This window comes from Hylaeus volcanicus, chromosome 7 (assembly GCF_026283585.1).
Source record: "Hylaeus volcanicus isolate JK05 chromosome 7, UHH_iyHylVolc1.0_haploid, whole genome shotgun sequence".
NCBI lineage: Eukaryota > Metazoa > Arthropoda > Insecta > Hymenoptera > Colletidae > Hylaeus > Hylaeus volcanicus.
The window spans coordinates 8,150,014-8,173,541 of record NC_071982.1 but is presented as its reverse complement, the minus strand read 5'-3'; the positions used below and the strand labels follow the sequence as shown (position 1 = coordinate 8,173,541).

General features: G+C 42.9%; 1 protein-coding gene across 3 annotated transcripts in view; it reads right to left on the bottom strand.

The window, feature by feature from the left end:
- The window catches only part of LOC128880270 (octopamine receptor beta-2R-like), a 151,661-nt gene that overhangs the window by 90,683 nt on the left and 37,450 nt on the right, over nt 1-23,528 (bottom strand). For 2 of the 3 annotated variants that reach the window (XM_054130163.1, XM_054130162.1), the window contains one exon: nt 11,390-11,461. The gene's annotated coding sequence lies outside the window, so the exon portion shown is untranslated. Of the gene's footprint in view, nt 1-932; nt 1,161-11,389; nt 11,462-23,528 lie in introns of those variants that run through there. The other variant, XM_054130164.1, reaches the window with a different exon arrangement.

The following is a 23,528-nucleotide window of genomic DNA, read 5'->3' as shown; positions in this document are numbered from 1 at the left end:
ATGACACAAAAAAGCAAAAGTAGACTACCTATAGGAGCTTGCGCACAAGTTTGAACATTTATCTAGCGGAAACGACTATTGAGAGGTCTCAAATTTGCATTGTCGAGACAAAAATAGGACAATACGCAAGCCCTTGCAGTTCCGTGTACGTATACAGGGTGTCTCAAAAATGTTGTAACACCTTGAAAGAGGAGGTTCGGGAGGTGATTTGAAACAACTTTTTCCTGAGCGAAAATATTACCCGAGGCTTCGTTGAGGAGATATTAACGGAAAACACTGACCAATCAGAGCGCGCGGATACCGTTGGAGCGGCCGTAGTAGGCGTGGCTACGCGATAGGCGGCCGCGCTCATACGCTACCGCGAGCGCTCCATCGGCATCCTCACGCTCTGATTGGTCAGTGTTTTCTGTTAATATCTCTTCAACGAAACCTCTGACAACATTTTCGCTAAGGAAAAAGTTGTTTCAAATCACCTCCCGAACCACCTCCTTCAAGGTGTTACAACATTTTTGGGACACCCTGTACAGTGATGTGGAGCTGTGTGAGTGAGTACGAGCACATACAAGGCACGGGAGTCCACTCCCTTAAATTCTAGCCGGTTCAGACGAAAAATAAAGCTCTAGCATTTCCAGAAAAGTATACGAGCGTCTCATTCCTAAAAAAAAGATTAGGATTGAAGAACTGAAAAATAAATAAAAATACTAAACATTAGATATTGCTACTTTGTTACAGTTGCCCAGGGCGCCCCCGAATCCGAGAGCCAGCTCTGCTTCGAGTCTGCTTTCCCTCGTTTACAATGCTTGCTTATAATTTCCTTGCTTACAGGTCACAAAATACACAACAACTTTCACGAAACGCGATATCCCGAAACGAAAAACGTTCTTTTGTCGCATTTTAGCGAAGATGAACAATATTTACGTATATTTTCTTACCAATTCTGCAATTGCCCGAGTTCCCGCGCGATTCTGGTAAACGACGCCATGTCGATTGCTACTTTCCCTCTTCTTTGTAAATCTTTTTACATCTCCACCGTCGTCGTCCACGCAGCTTCCCTATTCGACTCGTCCTTTTTTCCGTGTATACCTTCGCTGCTTCGCCGACATCAAACTGTCTATGCACACTGCTATTTTCAACGTTCATACTAATTTATATTTCACTTAAACAATAGACAAGAATACACATCACCTAGCAGTCGCTGATCTCGACGAAGAATGGCGGCGCGAACGATCGACCGACTCATCGACCGAGATTGGTTCGCAGGGTGGCCGCTAAAGGCGCTCGCGTCGTTACCAGTCATTACATCGTCGCAACGGCGAACATTATGCCGATCGGCAGCCATTCGCAGTGACGTTCTTTCGTCGATAGTTTAATTTAGATGCAAATTAGTATAACCGCAGCTGGTAGTGTGTGGGAGCCTGGTTCAGGAGCGAAACGTTTCTGGAGTGCTCGCATTTGCGAAGAACAATTACGAAAATCTTGGCTGCCGACGGAAAATCCATGGAAGCATCTCGGACCACCGAGACGACAACGTTACATTTCGTTCCATTTCTCTGGACGAGGAGATGAACAGCACTGCACACAGCACTGGTGAGTGAATATGTACCTATTGTTTCTTTATTTCGATCTAAATCTAATCTATCTTCTTCTAAACGTAAAATTAACCTCGTTATTCATTTCGAAACTACTGTGAAACGTCCATGGCGTCCATTTTGATTTTCTCGTGTTAATAGTCGAAGCATGGTCAGGTATAAAGTCTCCATTACGATATTTATGGGTCGGAAAGTGAAAATATGAGAATAAAATGATTTCCTTCGAAAGTTCAAAAGAGAATTCGATGTTATCGTCTATAGACGTGAACGCGAGAATCATACGTATTCAAACTAACTAGACTCTCGGTTTACTTTGCAAAGGGTTTCATTTTGTATGCGGCAGTCACGTCACGCGGAACGAATAGAGCCACAATGTAACGAAAAACGAATTTCTAGACGCGAATTCAGAACGTGGAAACGTTGCTGAAGCGCGGAAATCGATTAGACACAGTCGCAATTCTGCTTTTAGCGTTCCGAGACAGGAATAGTCTTGGAGAAAATCACTGACCGAAGTAAAAATACATTTTAGGAATTCCTGATCACGTTTTTGATATTAACGCTAAAACTGCCGACACCAATCAAAATAACTCGCCGTACGTTGAACTCTTTTTTTAAAATTATTTTATATATTTTAATTACTGCCAATCTATAACGTTTGAAATTAAACTAAAGGTTTAAATTAAATTTTGTATACGTTTTACGCAATGGAAAGTCTTTAAAAGCGTACGATTTTGATTAAAATCGAGTCTCGATATTCATTTACCCACCTCTTCGGAACTTTATTTAATATTCGTGTTTGTTGGTCTCTTATAAAAACTTTATCAAAGAGAAAAATCAGTACGTAGCAAAGTTTTATTAACGTTCCGAAAATATCGATTCGTTGCGTCGTTTTTGAAAAGTAGATCGGAAACATTTATTATGTACTCTGGAATAAACTTTTAATAAAGTATCTTTTGATATACAGTGGGTTTAAAAAATTTCGATAACGCTGATCTGTTGGCACGAACATTCGATAATCTGCGTAAATATTTTTGTGTTCAATAATATTCTTGGCAAGAACAGAAACAAAAAGTAAGAGAAAGCTTCACTTTTTGGGCAGCGGGACGCGGGAACGCGATTTAAAATTTTTTTCAGATTTTTCCATTTCCTGTGACACATTCTCTGTACAATGATTTGCATAGATAGGGACGTAGAATCGTTTCATAAATCGTATCGAACCAGGTTGCGTTCGCAACTTTTGACGTGATACCTGTCCCTTGCAAGACACAGGGCGACTATAGCGACTAGTCAGTGCAGCAGAAATACGGAACAGGCCGCAATTCATTCGACTGGCGTGGAAAGTGGATTATCAGAATCCAATTCCGCGTTACACACTCCAATCTAATACATGTACGCGAACGAACGCTTATTAAGGCCAATGATCGGTACGGTCCAACGTGATATGTCGGACTGAAACGGCCGACGGACGTTTTCCGCACATCTGCCCGGTCGTTGCACGACGTTCGACGTCCCCTGGTGCCCGTCGCTTTTTAGCCGACTTTTTCTAATTACCGTGCTCGACTTTTGCTAACGGGAAAGTGAATTTACAGGGTAAATAACGGCGTTAGTTAGGACTGAAATTGAAATCGACGCGAACGCGTAGAGTAGAAAGTTTTAAACGCTAATGCACAAATTATCGTTGGCATCGGGTTTATTTTCGAGCTCGGAGCTATCGCCAAGCAGTCTTAGACGCAATTACGATTACGATAGTAATCAAATGTTTCCGAGTTGTGATTACGATTGTATTTTTAGGTGTTTTTAGACATAGAAATTATTTGCTTCAAAACCAACTTCAGATTCGTATTCCTCAGCCCAAAATATTTAGAAAACTATGCTTTTGTTAGAATCCAAAATTAAAAATTGTCAGTTAAAATTTTACATTTTTGATTTTGACAAAATCATGGTTGTCAAAATCCAAAATTAAAAATTGTCAGTTAAAATAATTCATGATAATAGGGTAGGGTCTAGATAGGATAACTTTATCAATTATAATAATTCATGCCAATATGATAAGGCCCAGATAGGGTCATTTTAAAAAATTTTTGATTTTTATACAACCATGCTATCGTGAAAATCAAAAATTAGAAATTTTCAATGAAAATAATTCATGCTAATAAGGTAGGACCTAGATAGGATAACCTTTTAAAATTTTTTATTTTGACGTTAGCATACCCATCACTGTCACGAGGTATCGTGTTCGCGATTGTGATTCTCGAGGCCCCGTCGGATCGATAGATTCAACTTGTTGAGCAATGCCTTCTTCAAAGAACCAACGTATCCCTCGAAAATTGATGATACTTGCTCCTCCGAGGTGAACATGAGCGATACAGGGAAGATTTTCCCATCAAGGGAGGCTCGAGGTCGCTCGAGGACTCAATTCCCGTGTCGGTTAAATCCGGTGTGGAAAAATCACCGAGGCTCTAAGCTCGCTCCGGCGAATCTCGCGAAAGAAATATTTATGGATTCCCGATGAAAACTGTCCTTCGTATCGGTATTTATCGCCGACTTGTTTTCGACGATTCGAGTTACCTGAGTTCGCTTGGAATTGAGCGTTCTGGTACCATTCTCCGAGAGATCCCACCTTGCACGCGCCTCTAGATGACATTAATCATCGACGTTTCCCTCGCAAATTCTTCCGTCGACGAAAATCCGCTCGCCACCTGGCGCTCTCGCCGTTGAAACATAAGATATTCAACTGCGAATAATGTCACCCTCTCTAGCTCGTGGAAAATCTTGACGATTGAAATTTCATAACGTAGATTCTTTCGTGCCGCAAGATTTTCCCTCAACCCTGGACGATTTAGCGAAATTAAATTGCCCTCGCGCCGACGAGGATATATCCACCTGGTTTGTGTATGAAACGCGTGCAATCATGGGGGATAGGACGGTTCAGACTATTTTCCGCGAGAAAAATAACAGGAAGGTTAAAACCCGAGGCGTCTGATTCCTCGTAGGTGTCCTCGAAGTAGCTTTCACCCGAGGAACTTTTTACTAGAATCTAAACAAGACCAGAAATTCTATTAACAAAAGTAGTTTTGCGTTTAATCATCATTAGCTCTAATTATATCACTTTCACAGCCCGCTTACCATCAGATTCTAAAATATTAGCGCGCAGTTACGTTTTCGCGAATCCTCTCGCAACGGTCGAAACAGATCTAATCTCGCCGGTAGGTTGCTCGGACTGCAGTATAAAGTAGACAGCATGCACACTTGGGGCTGATCCAATTTCTGGCTCTAAGAGATAGCCTTTGAGTTCGTCTCAAACCAGATTATCTCCTGACTTAAATACATCTCGAAAGATGGAACTCGTCCCCTCGATAGCGCAAAAGCTATACCATTCGTGCGGATATCCCCAACTCAAAGTTCCGCTAGCCAACGTAACGAATAAAAAGACCCTTCCAGACGATACCTACACACGCCCCATAATCTATTCTTTAAATCTCCACTAGTCCAACGACGGTTCGGAAGGAAATTGCTTTCGATCGCTGCCTCTCGATAAGTACGCAAGTTATTGACGTCGCGCAAAACCGAAACTAGACTCCGAAGAATCCTCGGAGACGTCTCCAATAGCGAGGAAACATGGACATCCAACGTTTTCCACGAGGGAGTCTCCGATTGCGGCTCTCCGCCCGGAATGGCCTCGCGCGGAATCCACTGGCTGTAATTCTTTTCCAATAGGCCAATCCATTCTTCGATACGTCCAGTAATAGCACCCGGATGCCCCCACAGGCGACAGAGTTTTATCGTCTAGTCCTGAAAGAGAAATCGCTCGGCGAGCACTCCAATTATTCCTTCCAGCGTTCCAATTTAACCGTTTTTGTTTAATCGGCTTTTTGTCCGTTCGTTCGTCCGTCTTCCTTATCCGCTCGTTTCCTCTGCCTTGTCCGACGTCCTTTTCTTCCACGACTCCCTTCCGTTCGAGTCGTCCACGATTTCGCTCCGAACTTTCCTGCCAGACGCTTTCAAAAGATCGACGCGGCGACTTGGTCACCCTAATCGACTCGCTTGTCCTGCCAGCGGATCGCTTCCATACTAATGGGACGCGATACGATCTATCGTACGACACGTCGCACGACTAATGCTTTGACGAGACCCTTGGACCGTTTGAAACACGGTACGATTTGTTGTATGTTAGCATCAACGTCCTTAGGAACCTTTTACGGTAAATAGTTAGTCGCATTTTGGACTGCGACAGTTTTATGGCAGGGTCGGGACGACCGAGCGGATTCCTGATGAACGCCCGGCGACCACCATGGGCGGTCGGCCGACGAGAGATGATGCCTCGGCACTAAGTATCGAGTGACGAAGGTCTGTTTGTTTATAACTAACAGATGTGTCGATTGGCAAGCAACCCGACGTTGCATTGCCTAAAAGTACAAAGACGTTGTCCTAGAGGATCTGGCCACGGAGTGGGAAAGGCATTGCCTTTTGGTAAGAGGACTGTGAGGAACAGCACGGCACTTACCCCAGAACCATTGAAGGAAAAAGACGTTTGTATTTTTCTAACATATAAACATTCTTTCACGCGTCCAGCATATCAATTTTGTCGATCCATCGCGATGAGACGATGGCGTAAATCGCTCTACATTTTGTAGAGCGTGTAATATAACGAATGCTCGAGAATTGATGGACTTCCACTTTTCAGGTTTACCGTTGGAAGCGTTTCGGCGGATTTAAGGGTCTGCGCAAAGGACGAGGTGGTACGTGTCTTGCAGCTAGGGTATCGAGAACAATCTGGCCGTTGCATCGTCAGGTACCGGAGCCAATTCCGCACGGATCTCTCGAGGAAATCAGGGCTACGTTGGCTGCAAACGGAGCTCGGAACATTCTATTTGCCGTGGACGAGCAGTCACGACTGTGTGAAAACTGGAGTGAGAAATGGCGCACAAAAATCTGGCGTTCCTTAATTAGAAGATGCTCGAGAAGGATCGGAAGATTTATCGTGCTCTTCCGTTTCGCATCGAGGAATAATTAGAACAATAATTGAGGCACCGCTCGTTCAATTTGACGTCGATGCTCGCAATTGAGATTTAAGCGCTCGCGGAAATAAGCCCGAGAGACGAGAAATATTCGAGGTAATTCGGTAGTTTTTGTTTTCGACCAGACGAGAATATTTGAATTCTCTAACCATTTTATAAACTCGACCCTTCACCTATTGGCCCGCCTTCGAATTGGCAAGATAATACAATAGAATTATTCTTCGAGGCAGCGCCATAATTTCAAGCACCGAAGATTACGCTTCTCCATTGTTAACGTGTTAATTACACAACCATTTTTCTCCTCAACGTAATACCATGACTCTGAATTACAATTCTCCCTTCCGTCCAGAAAATCTCGCGATGGATGAAAAACCGCTGAACTCTCGGCTAACAAATCACGAGCTCTTTTGTCTTGAAAAAAAAGAAGGGGGGAAAAAAACACGAGCCGACTAAAACGTGTCCTGGCCCTTGTATGCCAGTCCTCGCTCGTTGCTCTTTTCACAGTCTTCTTCCCTTTGTCAGAGACGCGGTTTTATTTCGCGGAAATTATTTCCGTAATCCTGACTCAACCAGGGCGTGTCAGACCCGACCCTCCGTTGAGAATCAACCGAGACGCACGATTATTTATATCTCGTTTCTGAAAACTATCTGCACTCGACGATACTATCGTTGGGTATAGTAGAATATCAGCGAACGATCTTATGGAAATGCCCTGGTCGGATAACAATCGGTATCAGGAGTGGATGAAATGCGATCCACTTGATTTCGAGCTCGTTGGGAATTCAGCATGAGCTCTATGTAAGTTGGAGAAGTTATCGCGTTGATTCCACAGGGTTCTTTCACCTCTGGATAAGTTTCTCGACGAGAGACAAGAGGTTCCTGGTTTAGAATTTGTTTAATCAAGGACCATTCTCAAATTACGAATTCCCTAGTAAATGTTCGCTGTAAATTATGATTCAGATCCCTCCGAAGCATCCGTTACGTCGCTGAATTTTAATTTACAAACGCGATCCGAAATCATAACATCATAAACTGATATTAACGTTAAATTGCAGTTACGCGGAATTATATAGACGAAACGTGTATATAGCGGCAAATGATATTTGCACAGAAATTATCCGAAATATGTTTACGTTCAATATTAGGCGATATTCGTCCTGGGTACGCGGATCACGTTTGCACCCCGAAATTACGCGCGTGTACACAAAAGTATCAAAATCGTGTTTAACCTAGGAATAGAAGCGGTGAAAACGCGATCAATAATAACATCGATCGGGGAATATCGAGTGGCACGCGACGACCAATAAGAAATTAGAACTCCGCTCTCTGTTTTCACTGGACAGAGATCCGAACGCGTCAAACGCGAAAGCTCAAACGCAACCGGATTCCTATCTCAGTCGAACAATGCAATACAGAATCAGGCGAAATGCGATATCCCTATCGTGCCGAACTCGCCGCGCGATACCCTGAAGCTTACCGGAATCCCACTCAGAGCGATGAACGATTACGGGGGCGACGTACGCTGGTCGATCGACTGATGAATCGCCATCACCTAGCCGGTTGCGGACGAAAATTCAAATGGCCAAAGGCGCCGGCCATTGGACCCCCAGAAACTAATAGACCGAACGAGAGAGCTGGAACAACCGCCGACCTGCCTCCAAACTGACAGACGAATCCACGTTGTGAAACTGAGATTAGTTCGAAATTCGAGAGCTCTGACGCGAATCTGCCACTGATTTTGCAACAAATTTTATTGTTTTGCACCGGATCGCGTTCCTTCGGAGGCGTAACGAAGAAATTTGGCGCCCAGGGACGTTTAAATAAATTTATATAATACAGGTCACTTCAGATCATTCCATAACTTAAAGTTTCCCATATGTACTAATTTATATATTCGATTTCTTTTTGAACCAGTGATCAAGAAATCTCAAAATTTACCAGGAAGCCTCTTTCGAGGGGTACTAAAAATACCAAAGAATTAAGAAAAGCAAAAGAAAGAATTGTTTAAACCGTCCGATTTGACGTGGAATGCTCCTTATTGCCCTATTTATATTGCCAGAGGATTTCAAGATGGATATAGATTTTAACACGAATGCGCCGGACAACTAAGAGTCGATCGTCGAATTCTTACAAAACAAAGTGTGAGTCGAAGCCAAGGCACCTCTGCCTCGACCTACCATTTAATTTAAACAAATTTCTTCGATAGAGGGTACGAATATTTATGGGACTGACTGTTGTACATCGTCGAAGCCTGTAGTCACGATTCGGTTCCGACGTTGATCAGAGTAATTCCCGGAATTACCGGCTCGCTTCCCTCGTTTGCGCGAAAACGTGACGGTCTTGGCGGAAACTTCCAAACGAAGATCCTGCCGCGACATTGTTCGAAGTTCCACCCGGGAACCCTACAGTTTCTTAATGCTGCATGTTCATGCAAATATGATGCAGGTACAAAGTCGCGTCGCATCCTTGGCCGGTGATCCTTTTGCTATATTTCTCGTACTCTCTCCACCTGAGGTGGCTACTCCACGAAATGAGATGGAAATCGAGTAATTGGGCTCCTCTATATTGAGAATTCCACGTATCGGAGGTGTACTCTTTCAGAAATCTCTTCTAAGAGTACTTTCCGCTGCCGGAATCCTCCCAATCGAGCGCTCCTCTCTCTTGGAGTCCTCCGCGAGGAAGTACGAGTTCCTTTTCATCGTAGTTTTCTTCCATTGTCGCTCGAAATTCTTTCCCTCTTCTTGAATTATAAATTAATTTACATCAACCGCAGCATCCGGCCAAGTCTAAGAATCTTCTGTGTCTCGATCCGAGCCTTTTGTTCCGGGCAAGAGTTCTCGCCACTGCTACGGATGTCCCCCATTGTTATTTCTTCGTTCTTACTCTGTACTCGGATCATTATTTACCGCGAGAAATGGTGCTCAACTACGATTCGACGATCATTCCGAGGCTCGTTCGTTCTAACCCTTATGGTCTGCCACTTGTCCAGACTTCGGCCGGTATTAATCTTCGCTGAGACCGCAAACGGTCCTCTTTTAACATGCAAATACAGTCCGCATTCGGCCACGAATATAATTTACGTCTGTCCTCGCTGAACAAACCGGTGAAATCAATGAAGCCCCCGGTTCCTTGGCTCTGACCCCGACAGTTCCGTGCCACCCTTTCTTCTGCGGTTACCTTGTCGAATTAGCATTTTCAGCGGTGAATTGTTCCCTGGGCTAGCGGTAGCCAAGATGATAGCGGAGAGATTTAGAGCTACGTTACAATTTTCCTTCTTGCTCGTTCGAGCCTCTTTGGAATCCTTTCATGACGACGATGAAGGAACTGGGCATTTTTTTTAACACTTACAAGCCCAGAAAAATGTTTTTGTTCGTTCAATCAATTTTTAAAAAATATCACATTATAGAGGATGACAATACGAAACTTTTTTATATTTACAGTTTATTCATAGGACGTTTAGTTTCGGATATAAAAATTGGAATGTTGCAAGTTGGAACTATTGTTAGGTTGGAAAAATTGAATTTTAGGAAAAAGATCTTGCAAGTTTTCAATTTTTATCTCTGAAACTAAACGTCGTATGGAAAAACTGTACATACAAACAAGTTCCGTCTTATCGTTCCCTATAAGCTGCTATTTTATTTAAAATTCACACCTACGTCTTTTAGAATTTCCAGCAAAAATCATTCCGCGACATTTTGAAGAATCTGTGGCGGTAAAGCACAGTCAGCTTATCTAATTTCCGGAGACGTATTCGATGAATCGGGATTGATGGGTCAGAATTAATGATCCCTTTCGCGAGTTACTCACGGCGCAACGATTTTTCATTAATTCGTTCGGAAATTTTCCGGTACGTTTTCCCAGCGCCGCGCGAGAATTACGCTAGCGGTGAAGTTGAAGCTCGAATTTGCATATTGTACGTGTGTCAGGGGAGATAACTTCGCGTTGATGAAAACACGACACAACATGGATCCATGAATTCGCATTTGCACCGTTATAACACGGTGGTCCGCGCTACAAACAAATTCTAACTAGGCAAAAGTATTTCACGGTTTGCCCCGTGTAACGAAATTTATTCGCTGAAAAAATTATTTGTAACAAGCTGTTTACTGAAGTCCATGGCAAGAGGTGCTTCGAACTTTTAATATCGCAAATTTTCAATTTAATACTGCAAATAAAATTTGTAGCGTGCTACAGATTTATAAATATTTTTTGTGAAATATGAATTTATCTGGTACGAGTAATACTGTAGCGATGTAGCATAATAAAAAGTAGTATAGCCGTAATGTTATGCCGTGGAAGGTGTAGGAAGGATCCGCGAATCAATCAGCCTTTCTCGACACACACAGATTTTATTTGGGAGTTCCAAACAACGATACAGATTTAATTAGTCTCGACTATTATAATAGATAATTATCTGTCTTGTTTCGCAAAGAAATCCCGAAAATATTTGCTACGGCATCACAGTAATATTGCTCGTATTCGTATTAATATTACAGTTATTTAGTCATTACCCATATTTCTAACTACATTTACTACGATTGCAACTAGTCGTCTCTCGGCGTAATTAACTTTACAATTATTATCGCGTCGCTTTGTCGCGATACCTGCCGTAAATTACATTTCCCCCTTTCGAGAAACGAGCATAGCGCGTATTCAGCCAGAAATTACTGCGGTACCCTCAAAAACCTCCGCGCACGTTAAAGGGAGACACAAAAGGGTACTCGAAGCGGCAAATGAACTCGCGTCTGCAGAAGCCTAACCTACGTTTCGAGACGGTCTTACCTTCTGTTTTGCCTCGGTTCTTCGAATTCTTGATACCGCCAGACGAGTACCTTTCCAACGACTTCCAGGGTCCTGAAAATACATACCGCTGTACTGAAGTACGAATTATAATATCAACGAAACGAGTCGAAACAGTATAACTAATTTCACTGAATAATATCGAGTTTATTGCTTCTGCTAAACGTATTCGAGCAAACTTCCACAAGCATTTTCGAAACTATCGTAATAAGTCTAAATTGCGCGGTTGGCGCTGTATTTTTCGCGCGGAAAGTAATCGTGCTTAAAACTGCGAATTTATTTCTTGAATAACTATTTATTGAAGCGGGCCTGGTTGGAGGAACACTAAATAAGTTTGTTACCAACGCAGACCGGTGTAATCGACGTTCTCCGCGCAGCGGTACCACTCTTGCAGCCGTTTTCACGGTTGTCTTTCATTATTGTTTCACGGATGGGATACGGACAAAGCTTATCACCGTTTTCACGGTTCCGCTCCGTCATTGTTCCGCTGACGGCAGCCGAACAAAGAGTTCCCAAGTCGTGCAAAGGGTGTCCTGGGCAACGGTAACATAGCAGGACATCCTCTCTCGCTCTTCCTCCGCGTGACGTTTGTCAGTTCTTCTAGTGAGTCCAACCGTAAAAGTCTAAAAAGTTTCACCGTTCAAGCCATTCCCAGAATAGCTCTTGTTCTTTAGTCGTAGGGTTACGATTCCATTTCCGATGGTACCCGAACGAGCCATTACGCCGACGGGTGTGATCCAAGCTGCTCGAGAGCCCGTTGAGAGGCAACCGGGAACTAAGTTGCGTTTGAAGTGGTTATTCTAACGAGCGACCGCGGAGTAAACAGATCATAACATGGGTTCAGCCATACGACTCCGGCTTCTTGTTCACTAGGCTATCAAATTAACCCAGGGTTGAGCTAATAAAGCTTAACCGCTCTCTGAAACGACCCACACACGATACGATCTGTCGCACGGTGCGTCGTACGACGTGTCGTACGACAGATCGCACGAACATCACCAGTTTTGTCATTAAGAAATGAAAATACCGACCCTCGCAATTTTTATCAAAACGGAAGCAACAAAATGAAACCACACATGACATAATTTGGACAATAATTAACGAAATTACATGAAAAATCTGATTGCATAATTGAAAAGTGCGTTCGTTAAAAGTAGTCACCAAGAATCCAACGGCATCACGTTCATGTTGATAGGATAAAGAATAAAGAATTCAATTTGATGAAAAATTGATTCAAACAATCGAAGGAACTCGTCGAAGCGATTTGTCGTACGACAAGTCATACGACAGATCGTGTCGTGTATGGAGCGTTTAAAGCTGTTCGAAGTGTACACATTTCTCAGACTGATCGGCCAGTAGTGAAAGGCTGATTAGTCTACTATACGTTGAAAGACCTTATCGCTTCCAAACTAACTACTACATCGCACTTTACCACTTCGTCGACGGTTCTTTTGTTTTCTGTTCAACAGAATGCTAACAATGCGTTACAGAATCGGACATTGAAATCTTTTCGTTCTCGAAAAACTGCTAATTGGCGAAGCATTCTACGTTTTGTGTCGTTAGTACAGAATCCACTTTTCCGTGCCATGCGCGTCGCTGATTGCTTGGTATCGTGTAAATATGGCATTCGAAATGGTAATAAAAGATACCATTTATGCGTGAGCCCGTTGAAATTAAAAGCATTTCAAAAATTCACTGGGAATATTCACTCGTCCGAATAAACCACTGGGAGTCAACAATTTTCCCATGGAGTTCATGGGTGCTGCACAAATGTCCGTGCCCCTCTCTTTTCTACAAATGTTCTTCTCCGTAAAAAGTGTGTACCTCTGAAATAACTTTGTCGTTTCTTTTCCATGGGGTAATAAAAGGATAATAAAAATTTGCCCAGCGTATTCTACGCCCATGCGCACGATCGCGCAAGGTATAAACAGTGCACGCACAAAGCCAACTGCGCTGATACGTAGCGGAAAACATCCAGGCCCGGTGTCCTGGTTTCCGGTCGTGTATTCAATCCCTCTAATCTCTGCGACGCTTGCACGTGAATGCGTACGTGGCTACTGTAACTCGAACAGACGTAAGCAATCCTCGCGACTATTATCCACTCCCCGCGACTGGTATGCTCTTTTGCCTGATGTCATTTATATCCCTGCTACTGGATCGCCGAAAGCTCGTTTTTCACCCCAGAAATATGCAATACCAATATCGTTGCATTTTGTAGGAGTTTAACACGTTTACGCCGCCGTGTACCACCGGTGGCTCACACTTATATGTCCTATCGGGCGGTGTGTACGACCGGTGGCTCACGCTCGCGTGTCTAACAGATGACGTGCATTACCGTGCCGCCCCATGACGAGGAACACAAATAGCAGCGCCGTCGCACAGTGCATTCGTTCGATTTTACTAGTGCTAAAATGAGAAAGCATGTTATCTTCTACCATTCTCCAAAGCACAACACCCGTGCTCGAGCGATCAGTTTATAGTTTGCCGCTACACCAAGCCCCCTGATTTATCTACGGGTTTCTTCTCGTCATGCTCGGGAACAAAGTCTGGCCGAATAGCATACCCGTTTCGACTTATAAACGCGCCGTTCGAGTTTTTTCGACGAGTCGCAATAAATATTTTCGGAGTTTCAAACTGCGATAAATCCGCCGACCGAGTAAAAGTCGTGGCTTTATCGACGACGGTATCGGCGCTGCTCTGCGGGTAGAAATCGGACGAAACAAATAAGTTATTAGAGTTCAAGAGCGTGGCTGAAGATTCTGTCTGGAGCGAAAACGTTGGAAAATGGTTGAAAATGGTTGAAAATGGTTGAAAATTGTTATTTTGAACGACACGAATTTTCAGAAAATAAAATGTAGAAAATCGAGTCCTTTTAACACTCCCTTGACGCCGGCAAAACGTTAATTTCCCCGGGGTGGATGAAGCCTAATTTCCCACTCCTTTTTCGAACGATCGTTACACCGGTCCTGGTGTCGAGAAGGGTAACGAGATCCGTTCGAAGAGAAGGGAGGTAAAAAAAGAAGGGAGACCCGTAATTCGACGTGAATAACGAGAAGAGGCGCGATACGGAATCCACTAGATTCAAACGAGCTTCCAAGCGACCCTGTCAATGTCAGCAGTCCACCCACTGTTTTTCTTTTGTTTCTCCGTCAGCCTCGAATCGATTATATTTTCACCCTTCGAGGTACGTGTCCGTACACACGGGTTCGAAAACGACAAGCCTGGCTGCGTAGGAGGGGCTTGTTATCGACAAAATTGTAATACCCGATTCTAAAAATTACTGAACCATCGCTGTCGATACATGCGACGAACTCCGTGCCTTATTTTTCGTTCAACACGTTCGCGCCGGCGCCGCACACTGGAATGGAACGTATATGTACAACTAACAGTAGTACAGTAAAGTCTCCGTAAATGCACAAATATCTCCATCATAAGTGATAGGGGTGTAAGGGGTATACCCCTTGGGAGGTCTAGGAGCTCGATCGCCGAGCAGTGTAACATGATCTGGGACAAGGTATACCCCTTGAAGGGCCCAGGAGTTCGATAGCAGTGTAACATGATCTGGGATCGAATTAGTCGATAAGACAATTTAATACAACGATGAAACTCTTTTTTATTCTAAAACATTTACTATCATATTCCTGACGTTTTTCTGATTAAAATGAGACCAAACACGACGTAATTCGCAACATATTTACTTGTGAGAACTTATTATGTATCATATATCGCAGAACACTAACTGAAAAGAAAGCATGGTAAATATCGTCACGAATTATATCGTGTTTGGTCTCATTTGAATTAGAAAAGTGCCAGGAATATAATGGTAGAATGTACAAAGTCCACCATAAATGCACTAACAAATACAAGGTATAGAAAAGCCCATGGCGTAAAACGAATTAATGGAAAAATATGGGAAAGAATCAGATAAGTGCAATATGGGAGAAAGAGGCCCATACACTTGAATAAAAACAAGCAAGCGAGTTGTTTATTTCGAGACAGAAAGCAGTTCCGCGAACGTCGGCGTTCGTCTTCCTTCCGGGTCATTCGTTAAACCAACTTCCGATAGTTAGCGAAATAATATGGCTCTCCAAATAGGACTCCCCTTAAACCGAATCAGTGTATCCATCCATCCATCGGTGGTTGAAGGGTTCGTGTCGTTGGCGAGTATCGAATGGACCTGGCTTACGCGTGGATATCGATACCCCAATGGTCGCTGTGGAGTAGCCGATCGTGTGCTCGAATCAGGGCGTCGATAGCAGTAAATTCCGTGGCGTATCGAGGGGCAGAAGTCGTTACGCGGTTAGTCGTAACGATATGTGAAATAGTGTTAACGCGCCGCTAATTAAAGCCCACTTTGTTTGATTAGACGTCGAGGACCATTCCGGTTGTCCAGAAATTAACCGAGGATTTTGTAACCGCGAACTTGCCACACGCGTCCATTGGTGGGCGGAGCTTGAAAGTATTCTTCTTTATAGAATTCGTTAGAAATCAAATCAACGAGTGCATTGTACGATCAAATGGAATTAGACAGGTGATCGGGAGTGAAATGGGAGGCAAAACGGCAATTTATAGTCACGACGATACGCGCAAGGTTATTAAAATCATCCCGTGAGCGTAACGTAATTCGCGATATCATTGAAAACGGCACGCGCGCATTGTCCACAACGATCGTTTATATCGGATAATTAGTTTCTATTCGAATTAATTTGTTGCGACCACTTCGCGTGGGCTCAATTAATTAATTGATTAATTAGTAACAGCGATGCTACTCCCTGAAACGAGCGAATCAATTCGGAAATTTCTCCTCGATGATGCGTAATGTCATTGGGAGAACTTATCAAAATCACACCTGTCCTTTGAGTAGTCGTTTCTGCGAACAACGTGGCTTTCCGTACCCTAGCATTTAATTAAAATGCACACGCGCCAATGCGATGCATTATTTATCCCTCCCACGCGCGCCCATGCGGCGGATATTAAATAAAAAAAGAAGGAACGTTTTGCGAACAGAAATTTAATTAGGCCGCAGCAATCGATTCGAATTTAGTGAAAATTCCCGGAATTCGAGGAGTTTCACGAGGAAGACACGTGTAAAGTTTATTCATGTACATATGCAGGGTGTCCTGGAATTAGTGTAAGAACCGGAACTGGGGGGGTAGCTGACACGATTCTGAACCATAGTTCCCTTTGCGAAAATGTCGGATGAGGCTTCGTTTTTGAATTATTAACGAAAAACCGCCGACCAATCACAGCGACCGAGTATCCCGCGCTCAGCCGCGAGAGGTTGCTTCGAGTCAGGACGCTCCGCCCACTCAACGGGCCCGCCTCCCGCAGCGCGCGCTACTCGGACGCTGTGATTGGTCCAAGGTTTTTCGTTAATAATTCAAAAAGGAAGCACTATTCGACATTTCTGCAAAGGAAACTATGGTTCAGAATCGTTTCAGCTACCCCCATTTCCGGTTCTTACACCAATTTCTGGGAAAAGTCAAACCTGTCGTTTAATTTCGGCAAAACATAGATGGTGCGAATATTTATAAGACTACCTGTACGGAAATTCACATTCGAGACGAAAAGAATAAACTTTCTTCGATTTTATAATCTCGATTACAACCGTCAACGCGAACAGTATCCCAAACGATAATAGTCTCTAATAACACGATTTACATTGGCGACGATACTGTTGGGTCTGGTAGAGCTCAGCTGCGATAACAGTAAGAATAATAATGCAAACGGCATTAGCGTCGATTACGCTAACCGGCGGTTAACGGAGATCGCCTCCCCCCCTCGCCGCCATCTTGATCTCTCTCCTTACAACGCGATTCGCGAAAATAGAGGAGAGCTGCAACATAAAAGTAAACGGTGGCTGGGGCTGCAGCCTGCATTCCAGCGTCCAATCTATTTAATTAACAAGCCGGTTCAGGTAGCAGAGTGCCATCGAGGGTTTCAGAGTCCTGGAGAGGACAGACGACCCTTTGTCGCGCGGTGAACGCCACCCCTATCCTCCTCCGTCCCTCTTTTTTATCGTCGAGGGGCAACAGGGTGAACGAAAGCGGATCGAGATGAAATTCTGCGCCACAGAAATCTGCACCTTTCACCGCGGTAATTCAAACGCAGTCGATTTTCCTTTTATTCTCGATAAAGATCCTCGTAATGTAACCGAAGTCGTTAGTTCTTTCTCGTTTTTTTTATTATTATTATTTTAAGGCAAGGTTTTGATCGGGTCTGATTGGATTGGATTGGGTTTTAGAATTATACGAAGCATTAATATTTGAGCCGTTCATTGCACGAATCTGTTAAGTATTATAAGCTCCTCATAAAAGTTGAGAAATGCGATGAAATAATATACACAATTTTTTAAAATTCCCTTTGTAGTACAACAAATAAAAATAATAAACGGAATATGTCACCCAGGAATATGTTATTATAAATATAAAAAGTTATGATTGAAGACTGTTTAAAAAGTGGAGTTAATCGATCTGTGCAGTGAACAGCTCATTTGGTAAATACCAATATATTTGAAACTATTTGAAATTGCATTAAAAATACAATTTTCTCTTAAAAAAAAAAAAAGAAAAATTAGTGAACCACCCCAACATTAATTCCATTGCTATTTCAAAATGTTGGCGCGCGTCGCTCCAACTGCTGCGATTTATGAGCAAATAAATGGCCCGTTTATCTTATCGCGTGAGTGACGTGACTTTCCGAACCGTCCGCGTCATCCGCGCCGGTCTCCATTGTGAAACGATGGAAATTTGTGGTTCACGCAGATATGGGCGACACCTATCGCACGATTCCTACATCGAATTTCGCTGCAATCGATTTAGCAACGCGTTCGGGGAACCCGCACCGATCGAAAACGGAGTTTTGGCTTCTGGCCGGCGAACCTATTCAGGTGGCCCGTAAATATATCCCTTCCTGTTTGCTGGCCGACCGATAATATCGCTCTAGAGCCGACAGAAGCGATCGATCAACTGGAAACGAAACAACACCGCTTCCTCGACTAGAATTTTTCGATAGAAATAGTTGCATTTCGCGGATACATATAAATTGATAGGTACATATAAGACAGAACGCTATAATGACTCAGGGTTAGCGATAGACTGCAATTTGTTCCTCTGTAAATTAGGAGAAAATTTTATTCACTAATATTTATTTGGAAACGACAATTAAAGCCTATTATATTTCTTTATTTACACTCTAGATATCTTCTCAATTATTGTGTATTTTATTTCTCTGTATGTTCTGCACACGTGCTCTCTTATATAGGGTGTCGCAGAACTCCTGTAAGAGCCGGACATGGTAGCTGAGACGATTCTGAACCACAATTTCCTTTGCAGAAGTATCGTATGGTGCTTCGTTTTTGAATTATTAACGAAAAACCACCGACCAATCACAGCAAGAGGCGGGCTCGAGCCAGCTATCGAGCCAGCCTCTCGCGGCCGAGCGCGCGATACTCGGGTACTGTGATTGGTTCAGGGTTTTTTCTTAATAATTCAAAAACGAAGCCTCATCCGACATTTTTGCAAAGGAAATTATTGTTCAGAATTGTCTCAGCTACAGTTCTGGGACGCTCTGTATTATATTCTCCTTCCGTCTCTCTGTCTAAACAGAACTCGATTGGCCCGCGTAGCATGAGAAGCACGGCAAATCCAAATTCAAATTAAAGAAAATATACTTTCTTTACAAACGTGACGAGCGTAACAACCATTCACGGTTGTACCTCGATTATTATTAATTCTAAGGGACTTAGATCTTCCAAAAGCGATGTTAAAGGGCCAATAATCCTTTCTAAACGCTTGTCGCTTATAAACTTGGAGATTAACTTGGAGATTATGGCGTGAACCAACCGAACGCTCTGCGTTCGATTAAAGGCCCCCTCCGTCATCGTCGCGACGCGATAACATCCGAACGCTCCGCTGAACTAACTTGAACGCGAACAAAATTGCACTTAAATAAGCAATTCCTCCGACACTAATGACAGACCAACCGCAATTAAAACAGCGTCCCGGGCTCCCCGTAATCCGACAAATTTCCTGCATACAAATCCGTCAAATTAAATCCCGTTCTCGGACGCGGCACGTTGCTGAAACTGGCCGCAGCGATAATGCGAATCGCGAACGAATAGTTGCACGCGCGACGCCGAAACTGTGATCGATAAGTGGTTGTTTTCGCTTCGACGATACGAAATTTCCCCGTTATTAATTTAGCAGCGTTTATTTCAGTAAAGCGTCTCGAGGAGGAAAACTCGTTAACGTTTCAGGATTAATTCTCGCGAAATAAAGTCAGAGTTTATATACATAAACTTTCTCGATCGGCGTCGTTTGTTTATTTACCTTTCGCGCGAGTCGTCCACGCGGGTTTTTCATCCTTAAGCTCGCAGAGGCGAGTTTATCTCGACGAGTGGCTAATTAAGCGATCTATTTACCGGGATAAATGGCAACAACACTCGAACGGCGGGAAAAACTTGGCCGAAATGTTCGGACGAACTTCCCGGGACTCGTCCACCGGGAAACTTTCGAAACTCGCAGCCTGAAAGCTTTCACGTTCGTCAAGTACGTTAAGAAGGGTACAAAAACGCCCCTGGCGTTCGCTCCCTGCCGCCGATACGGAGGTCCGAGTTTTACGGGGAGTTTCCCCACCGTCACGGAATGGACAGTACGTTTCCCACGTTAAAAAATAATGAACGTTAAGTTCAACGTCGGAATTTCACGGCAGATCGATTTATCGGTCGGGGAAAGCAAACCTCGATTACACTAGTTTACAAAATAAAAAAATTAAAATGTTTACATTCAATGCCACAATTTTTTTTCTTATGTATTTTGGCCTGCTAAACTCAAAAACAGAGTAAAATTGGAATTTTTGTATCTTTACTCAACTGGTCCTAACTCTGGTATTTATCCATAGATTTTCTTCAACGAAAGCTTGTTTTCTTCGTAAAAGTGCGATCTATACGCAAACAATAAGAAACTGGACATAATTTGACAGTGACTATTTTTACATGGAGATGGAAGAAATGTTCGTGTTCTATTTTAGCAGAAATATGGAAGTTTTTCATATATATTAGCCCGTAACACTTAACCGATTGGAAAACAATGTGAAAAGAAATTGCTGGAAATTTGATCGCCTTTAATTTGGCATCTTGCGCGACCCAATCGGACTATTCTAACTCGAGATATGGCTTAAAAATTCAAAAATTCATCTAAAAAAACCTATTCATAGAAAAAATTTTCATTGCGATTTTCACGTTTAGCAGGCCAAAATACATAACAGAACTAGTGTTATCGAACAACCGCAGCGAATTCCGAAAGAGTACTCGAAGCAGAAAATAATATGGGAACGAAAATATTTTTAAAAATTGATTAAAAATTGATCTGCCCACCTGATCCGCCCCAATTACATCCAGACGTGACTTCCCCGCTGTTTTCGAGATTTAACATCCATACATTCTTCCATCCCAATGCTTTTCGATACAGCCCTTTATTGACATTAAAGCCGGAAATTCTACGTGGTTCTCGGGGGACGTCGAGTTTCTTCCTGCTCCGTAACGTCGATTCGTAAGCTCACAAAAGAGACCGAACTTCTACTTGGGGTTGCTGCTAAATTTCCGAAATTAATGACGCGAACAATAAGCTCACAGCGCGTAGCTTGCGGTTAATTTTAATTGAAGTTTGGAATTCTGGTAGGTTTCAATTTAGGTTAGATTTTAATTGAGGTTAGGGCTCAATTAATCGCGCGTTACCGTCGAGACTCTGCTCGCTTTTAAAATTCGGTTAACGTTGTAATTAAGGTTATGTTTCGATAACAAAATTTCTATATCTATTTCGATAACGATACTATTTATTCGTGTTCCATTCGCCTATCGATACCCTCGCGTAACCTCTCGAACTTCGAAGCTTCGTACATATACTCCAACCCGTTCGAAGTTCGCGAAACGAATTTTCTAACGGAGTTCATCGAACCGCTGGAACTTCATCCTGGTTTCTAATATTATACATACCGAATGCTTGATATCTCCTCGAAATCATTTTCAGTTTTTTTCATGCGGAATATATCGCCACGAAAAGGAAACTTGATATTCCGATATGAGAAAGTATGGACTGTGTAAAGGAGGATATTTGTCGAAAGCGTTCCCAGAGGAGTTGATTCCGGATGTAATTCAGTCCGAAGAATTTTCATTTCCGCAGCACGGTATTGTCGCGTTTCGTTCCTTCTTTTTCCGCGCTCGGATAAAGAATCGACTCTGACCTCCGAACGCTACAACCCGCAAATTGCATTAATACCACGCCATCGTATCGTCTTCATATATTCATAATTAACCCTTTGACGAGTACGGACGCACCGGTTCGTCCAAAGTTGTTCTAGCCATACAAAGTACAAATCCGCATAGTTATCTTTATTATTGCGTTTAACATATTATATCTTGTATCATTTCTCTACCACACAATAAATAAATTTTGAAATTTTGGAAGTAGGTACTCATTCTTTATGTTATTATGACTATTTTTTATGTTATGGAACAAAGCTTACTCATATACCGTGTGTATTTCCCAAAAATTCCTACTTGTCAAAGGGTTAATAGAGAAACAGTAGTTGAAGCGAAGTATTTCATAGCCCCAAGCCAACGCATAATTATAATTCCGAGATTAACGAGCAACGTCCCCGCCCCTGAGCTCCGCTTCCCTGTCCGTGGTCTTGAAACCAAGGCGTCGATAAATCACACGAAAAATCCGATTTGTCGGCTAATTGTTTACCCGGCGGGTTTTAATTGGCTCGGTTTCGGTCGTTAAGAAGTTTCTTTTTAACGCACCGCGATCGCTAACTAGCCGGGAACTCCAATTACGGCGAGTTACGAGCCTCGTTACACGTCTTATTGCCTATGGAAATTAAAATCGTGGTCGGGGCCGCGCAGTGAGTGCGCCGAACTCAATGAGAGCACTTTGTTTGCGGGAGGGGCTTTCAGAGAAGTTTGCCAGCAGTTCGCTCGAGGAGGAAATAATGGGTTCGTTTTTACAGCGTGCCGTTTCAAGATTCGGTGCCGGAGAAAACAAAGTTCTAGAAACGTTCTTATTATAGAAAAAAAAAAAGTGGAAGTGAAAACGGAATAGATTGGACAGACGCAGGGCTTTGCGTGGGATCGCATCGTCTACGCTCCGGCACACACGTGAAATCTATTTCATGGTGTATCGAAAAGAAATCCAACTTCAATTTCTCGCTAGGTTCTTCCCCCCTCGAACCATATTTGTCTTCCTTCGCAATTTAGCCGAAGAATTACTTCCCAAATGGAGTTCCGACGCGTCTGCTAGTTCGCGACGAGTTCTCCGTACTTAAAAATAGTAACAAAGAAACTGAAACAGACGGAATGCAATCTCGGAAACGTCACTATCTATCTTCATTCAATTTCCTAAATTCAGGCTGTCGCACAATTTCAACAAGGTCCAAGTCCCTTCGACTCGGCGGCGTGTGCCAGGAACAAAGAAAACAGCTCGAAGGATTAAAGGGTAACACCACTCTAAAGGCTGAAAAAAAAGTCTAACTTTCATAATTAATTTTCAGAGTATCGCAAAAATAGCGCAGAAAATCGCAAATTCAATTTTTTTTTTACTTTTTTTTTTTTTTTTACTTTTGTTTGTAGATAAAGTTTGGCCGGGAAAAATCGAGACACCCTGTATATATTATAAAATTTGTTGGCTTTTTGTTCCAAATGTTACACACAACGAGAAAATCATCCCCAATTGTGAACACTCGCTCTGTTGCCGCCATTATGTATTAAAATTATGATACAACAATTTTTATTTATACTTCAATATGCGTTAAATAAACCCTGTAAAAAGAAATCCTGTTCCTTTTTGCGATGCTCTCAGAATTAATGATCAAAGTTCGGCCCTTTTTTCAGCCTCTTGAGTGGTGTTAACCCTTAAAGAAGTACAGTAAAGACTGAAAAAATACAAGATGACTATCCTTATCACTGAGGCGGTCCCACTTTACACTCGGCGAGCGAGCAGTGTAATATGATCCTAACCTTTTCTACGTTTGACTCTCGACTCGAGCCTAATCTAAACACAGATAAGTGAAATGTCGAGTTCCGATTTTCTTGTACTTATCCATTCTTCACTGTAATATGATC